The following is a 17,463-nucleotide window of genomic DNA, read 5'->3' as shown; positions in this document are numbered from 1 at the left end:
TATCTGAATGCTTCAACACCCAACCTACAGACAGTTTTCATAATAAAATGTTACATGTATATAAGTGCTCTGCTGCTCAGTGACTCATAGTTGCACTTTGTTTACATTTCATTACACTTTACGTTCCATGCATATTTAATCCACTAATAACATGTACTTTCCCCATCTACCTGTATCAATTCCATTTTGTTTTGCAGGTACCCAGTGGAGCAGTGCATTATCCATGAAAGTTTTTTAATTCATGTATGCTATAGGTGTTCACCATGTGTGTGAGATGTATCAGATCATAGGCCTTTTATACAGTGAATGTTATGGCCTCTTAGGGTTATTCAATTCACATACATTTAGTATGTTCTTTTCATCTAACATTGAAATAAATAACTCTGATATTTCTACATTTCTCTTGGACATGTATGTTTTCTGGACGGTCCTCACCACAAAGAGGTCCTCATCAGCATGTAATATGCACAAATCCTCAAAGTGATCGTGCATTCATTACAGTGCAAATGTATGATGATTTTCTGCATCACTGCTCACAGCGCATCACTTTACAGGTACTTTCAAGCCTCATTTTCCTGCATGCAGGAAATCTTGTCTCAGACATTCCCAAGCACAGCTGCAAGTTGTCAAGCCTTCATGGTGCTCATCACCCCCTTCATGCTATATATCCCCTCAGCCATTTCACCTTCCTGTTTTCACAGGACATGTAAGGGGTAAGATAACAAGCCCTAGGGGGTCTACACATCCCCCATGTCTCCTCATCACCATCATTCATGTATCTGCATGGCTCTAGCCTTTAAAGACAGTATCGCACAGTACAAGAGCAATATATTTGTCTGTTAGGATATCTGTCAGTTGCTGTACAAACACCTCGTACTACATGTATACTGTGAGTTTGTTTCAAACTGTACCTACATGTGCTGTGCGTAGAAGTGAAGTATCACTATCAGTGGAACGTTAGGAGGCCAACCAGCATGAGAGCTGTGTGTAGTCTCTCAACTCAAAATCTCGTAGTGGGGTATTCTCTTTGAAGGACCGACACATCTATGCCAAAGTCAGTGATATATCTCTGCAGTGATCTGACGAGCAGTACAATACCAGCATATTATTGTTTTCAAAGTTATGGGATCATCTTTAGAAAAAAGGGGAAAAAGTGTTATGGATGGGTTTAGCATTGGTTGTTAAAGCATGTACGAAATGTGACCTTTCCACATTTGATACACTTCTCAACTCATGTCACTATACCATCAGTCTGTTTAGATCACTGAGATCATTGCTTTATTTTGTCTTTGTATGAGATTCATATATGCTGTACATGTTACTTTTGGGTAGGTTGACCCAGTCAACCAGCATGGGAACTCGGCATGTGTTTTAGTCATCAGCTCTCTTCTTTTAACATCAGGAGGAATTTGAAATTGATCCATGTTCAGCTATGGAGATTGTGCTTAAAAGGATTCCCTCGAATGGGTTGTAACACAAGGAACAATGCAGATAGTGCACGGATGACAGTGGATCCTAATTTGGACATTTCTGAATATTTGTACCATTAAAGAGCCACCAGCATGCTCATATTTCAAGGGAAATAATTAACTTGGAAAGTTTGAATCAATCATGGACATCTACATGTACATGCCGAACTGGTAGTAGTGCATTTATTATGTTCATTGACATTTTCAGAAAAATCCATAAACTCTTGTCATAGTTAATACAACAAGCACTTTTTGAAGTTTATATTGCTTGAATTTGATGAAACGACTTTACTTGTTGCTGTAACTAATTCCATTGGGCTTTTTACAATTCTGATTTTAAATAGTACCGGTATTTAAAAAGAAGAACCATAATTTTTTTCCCAAGCGTTAAATGCCCATGAAAACTGTCATGTTGTGTTGATTTGCTTCATTTTGAATTACGGCAAATTCCTGTTATTTATGACAACGTGAAAGAAATTCTTTCATTACTGCACATTGACATTAGAAGAACGCAACCCTTCAGAGCCAGTTGGAATTTCATTTCCAGTGCTTGAGATTTTATTATCTTCCCTCTTGGCATCTTGAGCGGTTGGCCCAGATTTCTAATTTGGGCCTGCTGAATGTTTTCCATAGCCCCTGTTCCAGATGTGAGATGCTTCCAGACATATACTCTCCAAATGTCGCTAAACTTGACTCAAGTCTCCCTTATGGTTAATACATGGCTCTGTAAAGATTCGGATGGAAGCAGATGGCATCCTGCAATTTCACTGTGTTAAGTGCTTGCATTAATACATCTTTTCCTAACCTGAAAAAGCAGAAACACTCTAAGTATTCAGTATTAAAGAATACCCATGTACCCTTACACCACTAGTTTCATGGGGCAGGTTGCTCCTTAAAGTAAACGTAGGGTCCTGTCTCAGCTTATGTTCTGGTGCCTAGCACCTTGAAGGCAAAGAAGAGGAAGACTTGATTTCCAACTACATTCTCAAGAAACAGATTGACTAGTGGCTAGTCATGTCAGTATATCCACCTGTCCTATAATCATACCATCTTTCATCAAGCCTACTCCCATGTTCATTTGAACCATGGAGGAATAATACTCCTCCGTGTTTGGGCCCACAGTAAGAATAACAACATGCTTGAGAGAAGTCTACTGTCTCTTGCTCATATGCTTTAGAGTCGATTGCTGCTGGTGCTTGAATGAAGTAGAGACAGAATGGAGTCCAGCCAAGTTTAGTCACATGTGGTATGCAAGAGATCATTACTCATCTCATTAGTACACAGGTTGCTAGGGAATGTTTTAATTACATGTATCTTACACCAGCCAAGGGACCTTTGTGCAGTGACATGCATGCACTACCAGTACCATGACTGTAGGGTTTAAGGAGGCCACCTGTAAGGGGCTGCTGTCTGTTAGTGTTACTCAGAAAATTTCACGAACAAGTAATAAAATTTAAGAATTTTTCCTTAATAGAATTGCAATGATGTAAAGGAATATCTGACTTTGAATAAACCATACAGGTACTACCAGTGATTCTGATATGGATCCATTAGATTGCACTACATGCCATTATTGGGTAACTGTTAAGCTTGTCCGTTTTTAATCTGGCAATTAAATGTACTATCCCAAACAGACGCTTTATATCAAGATATTGACAAGAATATAATATAAAATCAGTGCTCTGGAATATGTGGCTGCCGAGCTTTCGGTAACTGAGTACCTTCTTCAGGGCAAGCAGATTCAGTTCTGAATGAATGCGGAAAAATCCATGTTCATTCCCCCTGGATGCAGCGTTCGAAAGTGACGCACTGCTCCAGTTCCTTACGCTGTACAACAGATGACGTTTTCCGCAGAATGCAGACATCACCGAGAGTGTGGCGGCGCACAAAAGTGCTGCGCAACAGTGAGACCAGGTGTTTGTTGGTGCACACTGTGCAAGTGTTCCACGAAGCAGTCACCAAGGCGACGCTTGGTCTCTCTGATGTACTGTTTACCACAGCGACGACATGTAATGCAATAAACCACATTACTAGTAAGGCATGTATGATCCCCGCGTATTCTTTATATCAAGTCTGTTTAATGGCTCTGTGCAGATACCAACCACTCAAAGAACTGCACTTCTGTCTGCATGCATGCTGCATATGTGCACTTGCTTATATAAATTATAGCCACTTCAAATGGATGTTAATGTACATACTCAGCAAAACCTAAAAGATTTTTCCCACATCACATGGTACAGTGTCAGGGACCACACAAAGGCTTACCTGCACACATACATGTTCACACCCTTCATTACATTGTAAAAGTATATGTGTGTTTATGTACACGGGGAACAGAATGAATTGATCAGCTGCCACATTCCAATGGCATTTGTCATGCATTATTATTTATGTAAAAATAGCAATGCAGACTGAAGGCCACCATCACTTTGTTTTCTCTCCTCTGTTTCCAAACTCTGGACAGCCCAGTACCTTTAATGGCACTCTTTGTAATCTCCTGAATACATGTGTATGGCCTACAATTAAAATGCAATCAGGTGAAGATACCAGTTTCTCAGAAAAAAAATTACATGCTGTAAGAAATTGAATGGGAAGTTAAATGGCTCTTTAATCCAAAACCAGAGTACTAGGTGAATCTGCAGGGCGCCACCTTCTGATGTTTTAAACGTCTGTTTTTACATTTGCAATATAAGTGTATGTGTGTACATTTTGAGCGGGTGTGAATTGAACTTGCCAGTGTTGTGCTTGTGCACACATCTTTAAAAGGGCCAGGGCTTCCCTGGAAAATACCAGGCTAATTGTGAAAAGTATAGCTGCTCGGTGTTGTGCAACTAGTGGCAAATGTCGTAGTCAAGTGCTTTTCAATCATGCATGCACAACCCTTTGGTTGTACATGTACGGTAGTCATGAACATTTTACATATACATGTATGTTAATGTACATGAGTTTTGTAAGATTAATGTAATGATGACAAAGCACTCTGCATTATGCATATGTACATTTCCTTCTTTAACACCAATCAAATATTACACAGTACCAGTATGTAATTCATCCAGTATCATTTCAGTAGCACTATTGTAATGCTCTCTTATCATAGCACTTGGGAGTTACTGGGTTAAACAAGAGAACAGCCAAGGAACTGTGCTGACATGATATCTAGATAGGGGCACATTAATTGATTAGATTATGACAACAGATGATTGCTGTAAAAATACTGTATTTGCCCACTATTTCCCAATGTCTGCAATCATTGCAACATATTTTTGTTATAATGATAAGGTACATGTATGTGTGCTCTTGTAAGGAGTGTCTAGATAACTGTGGTCTGATCCATTCATGTACATGTATGTCAACTGTACAGTGTACACCTATCACTCATATTTACATGTACCAGTACATAATGGAAGCAAGCTTAAGTGATACGTGTACATTACATGCAATATTATCAATTACTTTCCCATACTTGATTGTAGAAATGTGTAGTTGTTTTTTCCCAGTGTAGGAGACAAGAGTAAGATTGTCATTACCTGTGCTATACGTACAGAAACTTATGTTTAGATCCGGGAGCAAAAAATCTGATTTTCATGCAGCTTCAACACGTCTGCATATTAAAACTGTTTTCCTTTCACAAGTCATTTTCTAACACAAGGCATGCATATGATAAGACCATTCCAGATGTCGCCACTATTACTAGGTATATATATATGTATCTGTTATTGAGTTGTTGCCGCGTCATGGGCTGTGTCATGTTTTTGAACTTAAATCTTGTTAATCTGTAATCCAGTTCTGGATGAAATGTTCAGAAAGTCTATTATCTAATTATGAGCTCTCAAGAAATGATGAAATAAGCCTTTGTTCTGTATATTTCCCCCTTCTACTTCATCATTCATGTCGCATTGTGCCAGACTTCTCGGTGCATTTCTGATGTTCAGCCAGCGTGAAGGTTCATTTCCCAGTATGTTTCAACCACTTCCGCTTTTACCTTTTCAACCCTACCCAGCAGTCTGCGAGAGCCTGAGCCTCACTGAATGCTATCAGTCAATGATGAATCGAGACTCATAATACATATACATCCTGTGGTTCGTTCATGTTGTTCAACAGCGGGGCTCATGTGTGAGGAGGGTGAGAATTTGACCGGGACTAGGAGGGCAGTGTGACTGGACCATGTTCAGTTCATGATAATAATTGAACATTTATTGGTTACTGGCATTCCTAAGCATAATGGGCAAAACCCACCTCTAGGTTGAAAGGGAAACTACACCTACACTTTCTCTGAAAAGAAAACCATAAATAACCAATCACCGTGACCCAGAAGTCTGAATATCCCACAAAAATAGCCTGAATTGAAGGTTTTTATGCTTTTAAAGCTGTGTTAAAAAGAAAATTGGAAAGCTTATTCTTTAAACAGTTCATTGATGAGCTGTCAAGCAGAGAAAACTGTTTAGTAAATTTACATGCTAAGCAGCAAACAACTGCTAAGCAGTGAACAGCTGCAAATCAGACATAGACAGTATATATAATGAACCATTTTACTGGTGATCTGTTGTACTATAGTTGTACTGAAGCAGTTCATGCTGAGCAAATTTGTCTTCTCTCAGTCTGAGCCCAAAGTCTGAACCAACCAAGGTTAACCCTGTCTTTAACTGTTAAGGTTATTACCCCCTCCCTCCCACTAACATGAAAATAAACATTAACGACCGTCAGCATAAAACACTTTGAGAGGCAGCAGCTGATGGTTGGGCATTTGAGGGAGAGGTGATTGGGTGGGATTGGGAAATGCCAGACACCCCAAGGTCTCGTCTTTCATAAGATTTATGGGATATGAGGACACTGTCCATCCCTTCCCATCAGATGATGGATGGGAGGAATAGGCCCCTGACAGGAAATCAATGGGGATATCCCTGTTAACCTTGTCATCATCAACACTAGGGCTATGTTGAAATGCTGATTTCGCCTAATGGGGATAGAAATTTGCAGGAAGACTGTAGAGTTCATCCAGACTCAATGCTGCATTATGTCATTGCTGGATTTTGGTTTTGGAGGAAGAAACCTGACAGTTAATCAATAAGGGATATTGCTGATTAACCTTACTATCACGTACATATTTACCACTGCTGAGAAGGGAAACTGATCGAGTGTAATTGGATGGACGTGTATAGAAAGCTTGGAAAGTTGACCAGATCTCTGATGCAAGAGAATCTTTTAGGGATTTTTGTTTCAGAGTAGAACAGACTTGATTGGGCATCAATGGGAGTATTCCCATAAACCTTGTCATGACATCCAGATATGTTTAAGTTCTCTTTACTTTTTAATAAATTTGAAATTACACCGTTTGTGTTTGTATACATTATAGTTAAATGTCACAGAGGGAAATATGTATCAACTTTGAAACCCACTGATTTAATTGTGTTGAGGGAGAAAAGACTTACATGTACATGTAATACTAGCAAAAGTACAGATAAATATTTGCACAGGTTACTGGATTCATCATGTACAACAGCAATTCCACATGAATTTTTCTAATGCATGCCTGTTTGAAAAGACAAGATATAATTGCTAAATGCATGCATTGAATAATTACTTTACAATTTCTACACTACAGTAGAGAATGTTGTGCATAGATTCTATTTTGATTCGAATATTCACTGTAAGAACACTGGCAGTTTGATTTTCAACACAGCTTTATAGAATTGTATGCAAACACAGGATATTTAGTTAAGAAACAATGGCAACTTGAACGTGCTCAGCTAAATGCTATGTCCGCAATGAATTATGAGTGTGACTCACAAGTCATAACCCAGTCTCTTCACCCTGTGGTTAATGGCCACCTCCATCAACACTGTTTGGAAACTTGAAGCAGGTGTTTAGACAAAAATGAAATCAAATTCGAATTGATTTAAGAAATGGCCTCCTTGATGGAGAGAGGTCAACAGTTGACAGATCATAATATATTAAAAGGTAGGGTATTACTTATGTAAGTAACTTGCAGATGGGGATAATTCAGTCTGACAGCTTGAATTGATCTATTGGCCATGTTCTGATAACTATATTGATGAATGCTGCCACAAGTATTTATTCTGACTTGAAATTGGAAGGTCACATTGTAGTTTCACAGTTTCAGCAGGATTTAAGCCAGTGAGTTTCGTTCATAGATTTTGGAAAATTTACAGAATGTAGACTTTGAGCATATTATTTCTGAATAAAATGAAATGAAATATCATGAGAGAAAAAAGGCAACAAAGTAACCAGACTTACATTTGCAGGAAAATCCATAAACATTCAACATCAGTAACCGAGGACACTATGTAAGCATGAATCAGAATTATTAAATTCATCAGAATTAATTTTTCCCCCAATAAATATCAGTTTCAACGCATACATGACATGTTCAAGTAAGCAGAGAGTACCATTTCAACAGCAGTATTTTTTGAAGAGTCACTGTAAAAGTAAAATCCATGGACTACACAGAAATCCCAAGGCCAAAAAAGTAGCGCAGCAGACATAAAGATTGAAGCATGACATAAAAAAGACACAGTATGCACCGGGATAAGGTAGGGTAGGGTAGTACCATTTGACCACTATTTCCTGGATCTCATCTTGGGCTCATTCACCTTTTACCCCAAACCAATTTACCACTCGGCTTTGATTCAAATAAATGTATGCTCATCAGCAAAGGCCTTCATTGTAGCCAGATGTTGGAATGCTTATTTATGTTGTTCTTTGCAAATCCTCCTAGTCAAAACATATGGTACAGATAATGCTGGCAAGGCTGGGCGGGTCTCCACCCTCATAAAAAATGAGGCTTCCTTTTGCCCAATTTGTTTGGGTTACACTGCTTAGTGGTATGGGTGACTGATTGGTCAAACCAGGTGTGAAAACATTCCACAATTTGTGAGATTTTTACAAAGGATTGGTAGGGGATCAGGAGTGACTGAAAGGTCCCCCTCCCCCATGCATCCCGGCCAGAGAGGTGGCAGGAACTGGCCCAGTCAAACCAACTCATTCAGGGCATAATTTCATTGTACTTTTTATTGCTTTTGGCCGGATGGTGTGAAGTGATTGATGAATGAGATATGAGTGGTTTTATGGTGAGCCTGGCATTATCATCATCACCTGAGCTGTGGGGTGGTGGTAGTCTGTCTTGGTTCAAGCCACAACAATTTAAAGTTTGAAACCAGAAGGTCACTTGGCAGAGCCAGACAGTGATTATCATCATAGTTAACCCTAAAAGGGAGGGGGGCAACCCTAAAAGGGAGGGTCTCCTCAATGTTTTTTGGATATGCGATAGTGCCTTTTTTTTTAGGAGTTGGGCCTCTACTAGGAGTTTTAGAATAACCCTCAGCAGTCATTTTGACAAAATCAAAACTACCATTCTTGCACAGCGTGCATTTTCCAGAGACGAGTCAGACAAAATGTGTACTTTTTCCACTATGGTGCTCAATGCATGCATACTGGCATATGTGTAACCATGAACTTCAAATGACTGTAACAACAAAACCATATGTCTGATTGAGTTCAAACTTCACATTTATAATGACAAGGAACTTCTGTACATGCATGCCAAGTTTTAAAGACATGCATGCTGATTTCTTGGGGGCAGAACACCCCTCCCCCGAGATGGGCCAAGATGACCCGGTTCTTTTAAGGTTAAAGGGCCACTGTTAGAAGGCTGTCATTTTTTAGACTGAATTAATAAATCTGTTTTAGAATTTGAATAGAACAACAACATTTTCAGTAACGAATGTACTAAAACTACAGTATTGGATAAGAGAGTTCAACACATGTGATACATGAACTTAGAAAATTTACCGTGACTGATAATATACTGATAGCCAAATTTCCCATGCAACAAAGACCTTATGTTGATGTAACCAGTAGGATATGCTTGTTTCAATATTTTCTTCTCTCTTACCCTCCCAGATTGGTGTAATCTCAGAAGGGATTCAGTGCCACTGTCATTAGCCTCACTCTCTGGTGGTTCCCAGACATAAGGTGTGACTCAGGAACCCGAGCAGAGTCAAGCTATTAGCTGATTAGAAGAAGGGCCAGACATTGGAGATTGCAGAAGCTGACGAGCCAATTAAGGGTCTGCTTTAACCAGCCGAAGCTTCGATTTTCATTTGGCTGTGTGATTACCTCCATCCTTTGCTCCTCGTGATTGTTGTGTCAGAGCTGATCTCAAGCTGTTCCTGTTCCTCTTCTTGTGCCTTCCTGCTCAGCAGACAGTGACTGATGGTTCCATGCATTGGAGATGAGACTGGGTAAGTATGGAGTGATTTCACAGCTTTAAGTTTGTAGTGGATTGTGAAGGCCATGAGTTAGAGCCAGAATTAGTGATAGTTTAAGAACTAATTGGGCTTTGTACACTGACATAGTATTATGCTGATTTTCAATCTAGCCACGTAACAGTTTGCATGTACATGAGTCACGCATTGCATTGCATTGTCTGTGCTTGAGGGCTTGATAGTTTGAAGGCCTTATCTCTTCTTATCATCCACACTTAATTCTTTATACTGAACCACAAAGGGAAAGTGATAAGGTTCAATTTTTAGCTTAGACAGTGAAACCAGTGGATCGAAATTGAAGGGAAAGATTTTTGTTCTATTGAGACTGCAACAAAGCTGACAGCTATGTGTACCTTTAACAATCTTTCATTTTAATTTAAAACAATCAAGTTAATGGTTTTTTAACTAAGGAGGAATTAAGTTTTATAAGATGTTACATGTTTATGTGATTTCCTTGTTTCTTGAAGCCATCCTTAATATTTGAACAAAGTCCACTCTTTACCAACCAACCGTGCTGAGTTTCTGAGATGTGTTTAATTTTTCAAATGTTGTAGAGACTTGAAAGACAGATGTGCATTTCATTTTCTTACACACAGTAATTCATTCCCTTTTTGTCAACTTACATCTAGTTTTCATGAACGTCATGGAGTTAGAGTGTTGTTAGCTAAGATGAAAAATTATTAAATGTCGCCCAGATCAAACATACAAGTTTGACCAACATTATGTGAACTTAGAAGGATAAAAAAAGACTAGAATTTTGTATGTTGTGATGGAGCAGTATCATGTTGCACTGGGCCATGCAAGTAATTTAAACAGATGACTGTGTGAAAGAACAGATGGCAGTTACTCTGTGTACACTGGGCACACAATAAAGGTTCCAGGAATATGCTTTGGCCGGTACAGCCGATAATGAAATGGTTTTATTTAATTTTTTTTTTTTCAATTTTCAGAGCATCTTTATTTCAATCAACCTTCCGACTTTGCCCTGTGGTGTGACTGCTGATGCATAAGTTTTGCTAGTGTGTTCTCTGCAAGCAGTCAGAAGTGATCTGACATCAGGTGAATGACCTCCACTCGACCCAGGTGAGAGAGAAGCCCTGGATATTGATCAGTCTGGTCAGGTAGTTTGAATGAAGTGAATGAAGGAGAGGAGGGTGAGAATAACGGGACTGAAAGCTGGGGATTAAGACAGGCAGAAAATTTAAGCTCTGCTGAAGTGTGGCCATTTGAATGACAGTGGGGTATGAACTAAAGAGGAGTGGGTTGAAGTTATGCTTTAGCCATTTATATGAATGGAGTGGAATGACATTTTGACTGGTTGCACTTGCAGTCTCTGAGCTACTGAGAATATACATGTATACTCTTGCATGCCATCAACTTGTACAGTAAGTTGGAAAGCATGTGGAACCATGCTACAGCCGTTTGGCCAAGATTCTCAACAGATTATGAAAGCCATTTCTCTGCATTTCTGCTTCAGAAAATCCCAGATTTGATCATTGTTTCTAATTCTAGTGCCTTTTAACTACAACTTCATAGATATAAGAACCTTCCAATCTTTGCATATTTATCAAACATGTTTCTTCAGCAGTCTTTTGTACACATACTTGTAATCTGTTGTACCTATTTAGCCAGTTTCTGCTGAATGGGTGGCCACAGGCAACACTCAGGTGGGCACTAAGTCAGGATTCACACAAGTTTGAGAAAGTCGCATAAATGTTTATACACCATTGTTTGCGAAATCCAGATTACAAAAGAAAACCACTTGTTATGCTTTGCATCATTTGAACCCATTCACCATGACCTATTTCCATCCTGGAAAAATGCAAACTAGGTACTGTTTGACACATTTACTCAGAAGGAAATGGAGCGACACATTAATGGCTTGTGTTGCCACCCTGCACCCTGTACATGTAACATCAGGGACAGCAGCTAGACAGGTGACATTTGTCTATTTATGAAAGAGCTGTCATTACCATTTTAGCGATGGGGGTGGTCATGTCTGTTTCCTTGGGCCCAGTACTCCTATTCTTCTATTGTTGTAATGCTTTGCCCCCTCCCCCCATTAGTTGTGTCTGTGAAGCTAGCTCTGACAAGATAAATTGATTCCTTGAACGTTTTGTTCAGTCAAACCAGCACATCTGTACTGTATATCATGAACATAAAGTGGAAGGCAGAATCAACCTGTTTTAAAACAGTTTTGTCACATGTATTTTATTGAGATCAGAATATCCAAGGGCAAAAATCCAAAATTAATTGAGATCAGTATAAGTTTCAAATTTTTTACAGCTTTCATTCACTTTCATGTATTTTGTTGAAATCAGTTTTAAATGTGATGGCTATTTCTATGTATCTGCATACACAAATTCAGCTAATTCCTTGAAAGATTCTTTTTTCTTTGTCCTTTGAATAAAAACATATACTAGGGTTACATACTGTTAACTGTGTACGGCAAATATATGTACAGCAAATATAGGAGGAATTGACTCTAAAGCAATGAAATTGAAGCCACAATGGACATTTCACTCTGGAGATATACTGGCATGGAAAGATGAAACATTTGCCAGGGAAAACATCCCTGCATCCTTTGAACCATCTACAGTGCACAACCAGATTAAAGTACAGTCATTGAGATCCTGTATATTTTACATTTACCAATGGTGCTGTTTCCAAGTCACCAAAGGATAAAACCCCTGGACTTTTATTTCAATCCCTAATCATGAGATTAATTACCATTGTGTAGGACAGGCCTGAAGGTGTTGTCTGTGCCCCTTAATCCTGTCAGAGGAGGGCTTTTATCCCTTACCAGTGATTCATCCCTTCTGTTTGGGAGATAATCCAGATCACCTTTTCAGAAAGAAAAGATCACCTTTTCAGAAAGAAAAGGTCACAGGACAAACACCTTAGTCCAAATCAGTGTGGAGGGTCAGCAAAATCTAAAAGCAAAGTAACTGTGGACCATACAGTTGTTACTGGGAAAAATTCTTCACAGAAAAAGGATGCCCATGTCTGCCCCTATAACCTTTTGCCAAATTAACACCAAGCCGCTTAGCATTTTTAAATGCTTTAAATAAGGAGATAAGAGTTTTCCAAGTGGTATATCCCAGGTCTTGGATGGGGGGAGGGGCAAAATATAAGTTTTCCCATAAATACCTGTCCAATTTTTTTTCACCTGTATAACAATCCTCACCCCCCCCTCTTTTAAAATAATTCAGAGTCATAAATTTTCTTTCCAGTATTGGGCCAGGATTAAATAATGTTTATATCAATATATGGAGGGAAGAAGGTCCAGTGGGGATTGATAAGAAAGTCCAGTGGGGATTGATAAGAAACTTGAGATTTGTTTTGGCCCATTAAACCAGCTTTGCTTGGTCAACACATCACTGCTGTGAGTGACCTGGCCACCAAATCTGCAGGTGTTTGTCCCACAAAAATCCAACCACCTCAGGTGACCCAGGGACATTATAGTGCAACATGATACTGTGTAATGTTTCAGATAATGGCAATGAACTTCATGAACCAGACAGCTATGACAAACAAAATTTATTGCACGTTTCAGTTTGAAATATAGAGGTTAAAACAGCACCAGCTAGGTTTGGGGGGACAAAGGGTTGAAGATGCACATTCCCCGACATTTGGAAAAGTACTTGAGGTAAAGCGGTATTAAGCCTTGTTTTGTATTTATAGCCGCTTGGTAACTTAATCACAAAATCCACCCTTACTCTGGCATATTAAATTAAAATTGCTGTAACATGTGGAGAGGCCCAGAGTAAGGAAGTGAATTGGGGTTATTTGAAGACAGAGTAGCTATTCAGTGAAAAAAGTAGGTCAAGAGTCATCTTCAAAAAGGCTTACAAGTACATTTCTCTTTTTTTTCCCAGAGCCTTATCTTGGATTATAGATGTACATTTGCATGTTTTGCAACTACACAAGCAGTATATCCAGCATTGCAATTTTTTAAATGGACTGTTGATAAAACCTAATTGCTCTTAATGAAAGGTAAAGTGCCTGGAAACAATGTTTGTGTAAAGACAGTGGGAAAAAAGTTAGGTGTGGATTCACATGTAAGGTTATACAAAAGAGTTCACACTACCTTAATTGTATTCTGACCCCTCAGAAAAGGGTGACAGAAGCAAAAAATCTCAAAATTGGAAACTTGTGAAATACACTTTTGTTTGTAAATGAGCTTGATATTGACATTTTTAGCATTTTTAGTGTTCCAAGTAATTTTTGCAAGTTCAAGAACTTCTTTACAACTATTCAAAGCAAGAAAATATCCTGAATGTATCAAATTTTGATATTTGTGCCACCAAGGAAGTCGCATTTTGGGGCTGATTGCCTGAGGGAACCTTTCCTTGGTGATCCAGGTCTGTGCTGCATGATCTAAACAAACAAGGAAAGGCATGAGACTGAGAGTTGGCAATGGAGGAAAACTTCAGGCTGGATTTACCTGTGTTAGTTTTGCCTGCGATGAAGTGTTTGAATCGCAGACAAGAGCCTACAGGCCAGTAATCCCCAACAGAAAGAATGTTACACATTCAGTGGAGTTACACATGTTCTTTTTCTGGTCTTGTTGACCTCAAAATGTTGGGAGTCAATCCATGCTTGAGGGGCCCTTTGGTCCTGCCATTCTTGATCTTGAGCATGGATTATTATTGTCTTGGCAGGACCCGTTAAACTTCAAGTGTGCATGCATTTATTTAGGGGGCATGTCAACTGATACTGCAGATGTACATGTAGGCCTACATGTATGGTTGGATTAGGCCTGTGGTAGTGGACAACAATTTTTCTTGTATACTGAGCAACGCAAAGGCATTTGCCTGAAGAATGTGTTAGAGACCAGAGTAGTGTGTTCTGCTGAATGAAAAGTGTTTGCCCCAAATACATTGTGCATACAGCATGCTTTCATCAGTTCAAACTTGTATTTAAAGTAACTGAATTAAATAATTGACAGGTGGTCAAAATATTGAAAATCACATGTAAATGTACAAGAAAAATGGCAAATGTGTACTTGAAACACCATTGGGCCCATTTACAGTTTATCTGGAACTTGTCCCTTTTTCCTGCATTGCTCTGTTACAGCTGTGGCAGCTGTAATGTAACCATAATTACATACATGTATGTCATTTAGTGCTATACAGAACATTCTCAGGTGCATTACTACTGGTAGATGGCCAGCCTTTACACCGTGCCCATGTACCACCTTGTCTACCAAACAGGGATGCCCCCCTCCATGAACTCTTCAGAATGCTTCCAATGTCATGTTGTCCCAAAGCCCTACCAGACAACAATGAAACTGTAGCCCAACATTCTGTCCCGAATGTGCAGGTTACCGGTGAATAAACACTGGCACATAACAATAGGGTCTGATCGACCTGTCTGGCTGTGTAGCCAGCCAGATTCTGGTCTGAATGGATGTATGCACATAATCCAGGAACGATATGGAGACAGCTTCCTCTATCTGTCCTTCAGTGTGGTTGATGGATGGGACTTTTGAAAGGCAGGGATTAGGAACTCTGTATGGGTAAATGTGGACAGGAACCCTTGGGTGACACACTCAAGAGTCACTATGCATATAAATCGTTCCTTTTATGTTTAAAAACAAAAATAATGGAGGGAAACAAGTTCAATTTTGGGGGGCATTAGTTATTCTCTATTTGGAATCTGAGTAGGCCAACAAAGCATCTGCAATCCTGTACGTTTAACGATAACAGACATGATGATGTATTCTGATGCACAATGAAATATATTATTCATGTAGCGAAGTCGTAGCTTCTTACCTAGTTCCTATTAAAAGACATGGTTTCCAAAAAGAGCTTCCGCACATCTTGTGTGTTGGGTTACTTATGGGATGTGAAAATGCCCAATTAGTTCCTTTTTACACTGCTGTACAATTTTGCACTGCTGGTTCTTCTAGCATTACATTCAAACAAAACAGCAACAGCGGGTGTCTTTATCCTGGTTGATTGAATCATGATTGAATCCTACCAGCCTTTTCAGCCATTGTATAGCTCATGTGTTTGGATGATCAGACAGGTTAAAGAGCAAGGACTGAACCACATAGACAACGTCATTTATTTTATTGCCTTGTGATTAAGCTTTAAATGGACTCCGCCCCTGACATTGCCATACCCCCTCTATGTACATAGTGTGTATTGTATTCGCTTATGCATTGATCTACCATTAGAAGCAGTGTGCACACAAACAGCAAAGTCCAATAGGCAAATGACCTGACAGCTCCTTGGTCAGGGCCACAGCCTCTGTGGATTGAGCTCTTGTATAAACAGTGCCCTCTTTGCTCACACCATTGTAAGGCCCAGCACAATGCAGGCTTGCAGTTTCATTCAATCCCTGTGTTTGCTTGCATCAAAACACCAGTATCTTTGCTTGGACTGCTGCACTTGGACCATTCGCCCGTTTTGGACGCCTGCAGATTTTAAAAAACGGGCTAGTTTTGTTTGATTTATTTCAATCGTATCGGTAGATTCAATGCCTTGCACCAGGATACATAGCCGACTGAACCAATGAGTTGACTTGGCTACAAATTGTTCTTGAGGTAAGTTCTGAAAATATATCAAGTTTGGATTCAAATTCAAAGCAACAAGATTTAAATGCTGGAAATTATTTTAATTATGTTAACTTAAAATTAATGCACTGTTAAGACAACTTACATTAAACCATATGTGATTGTTGCATCAATGATGGCAATTTTGAGATATGAGATATGGAATCTCTTCTGAGGTGTAAAATTGTTTACACTGACCTACATTTCCCCCCAGAGAATTTAAAAAAAAACCAAAACCCTGGCCCAGTATGATATGAAATACAATACATCTAGGGCAGTCACTTTTCCAAAAATGGCCAGCCAGTCTGCTTCTATGTGGATTGCATTCTCCAAATGGTAAACATTTTCGGGGAGGATGTTATTGCTTTTCCTTTTTGTTTTCCCGGGGGAGTTAACTGAAAGCAGATTAGCAGGATTGAAGACACACAAGCAGCAAGCTGATTGAATCATTGGAAGCATTAATGAAACAAATTGGGATAAATATCAATGTTAGAAAAATCAGTTTCTTTGTTTTGTCAGGTTTGAAAATGTCAGAGAATGAAGCGTTGAAATCGTGTATTATATGAAAAGCCACCATTATTCAGTTTTACCAGCATGTCAAAATAATATAATACCTGATATGGAAAAAAAAGAGTCTGGAGCAATTTAATAGTTAAATGTATTCTTGCACTTTCTTTGTTCTGTGATTACTGGTTGGGAACTGTACCTATGTAGTGAAGAGTCATTGAATGACACATGACTGAGCAAAACCATCATTTAGAAGAGTGCAGTGCATGTCATCCTTGATGTGACGGAACTGGAGAAGAGTTTCCTTATTTCCAAACACAGTAGAAAAGAAGTTGGGAAAACAGAGTGTCTGTCTGTGTGCAAACAGTGTTTTCTCAGACCAGGTAAAGGAGACATTCTGTTATTATCAGTGACTGCAGGTACATGATAATCAGAAGCACCGTAAAACCACAGTGTCCTGTGCTCAGACAGCATAATGCCTATGAAAGTGATACCCCATACTATACACAACCGATTTCTAGGGCAGTTTGAAATTTCTGTCTGTCCCACCAGCCATGGCCATTTAAGATGAATCACTCAGCTTCAAATACACCTTTCACAGATTATCAGAATTGTGTCTGTCAGTGCAGAAAAATAATCA

The 17,463-nt window shown here is 39.2% G+C and overlaps 2 protein-coding genes across 6 annotated transcripts in view; one reads left to right on the top strand and one right to left on the bottom strand.

Moving 5' to 3' along the window:
* The window catches only part of LOC110983736 (crystallin J1A-like), an 83,894-nt gene that overhangs the window by 34,807 nt on the left and 31,624 nt on the right, over positions 1 to 17,463 (bottom strand). The window lies entirely within an intron of this gene.
* The window catches only part of LOC110983738 (uncharacterized), a 69,435-nt gene that overhangs the window by 25,340 nt on the left and 26,632 nt on the right, over positions 1 to 17,463 (top strand). For 2 of the 4 annotated variants that reach the window (XM_087133668.1, XM_087133667.1), the window contains exons 2-3: positions 9,390 to 9,730; positions 10,705 to 10,837. The gene's annotated coding sequence lies outside the window, so the exon portion shown is untranslated. The other 2 variants (XM_087133669.1, XM_087133670.1) reach the window with 2 other exon arrangements.

This window comes from Acanthaster planci, linkage group LG02 (genome assembly GCF_054643075.1).
Source record: "Acanthaster planci isolate LZ-2023a linkage group LG02, COTS_SCS, whole genome shotgun sequence".
Taxonomy (NCBI): Eukaryota; Metazoa; Echinodermata; class Asteroidea; order Valvatida; family Acanthasteridae; genus Acanthaster; species Acanthaster planci.
Note: the sequence above shows the minus strand (reverse complement) of the source record. Positions and strands in the feature narration are given on the sequence as shown.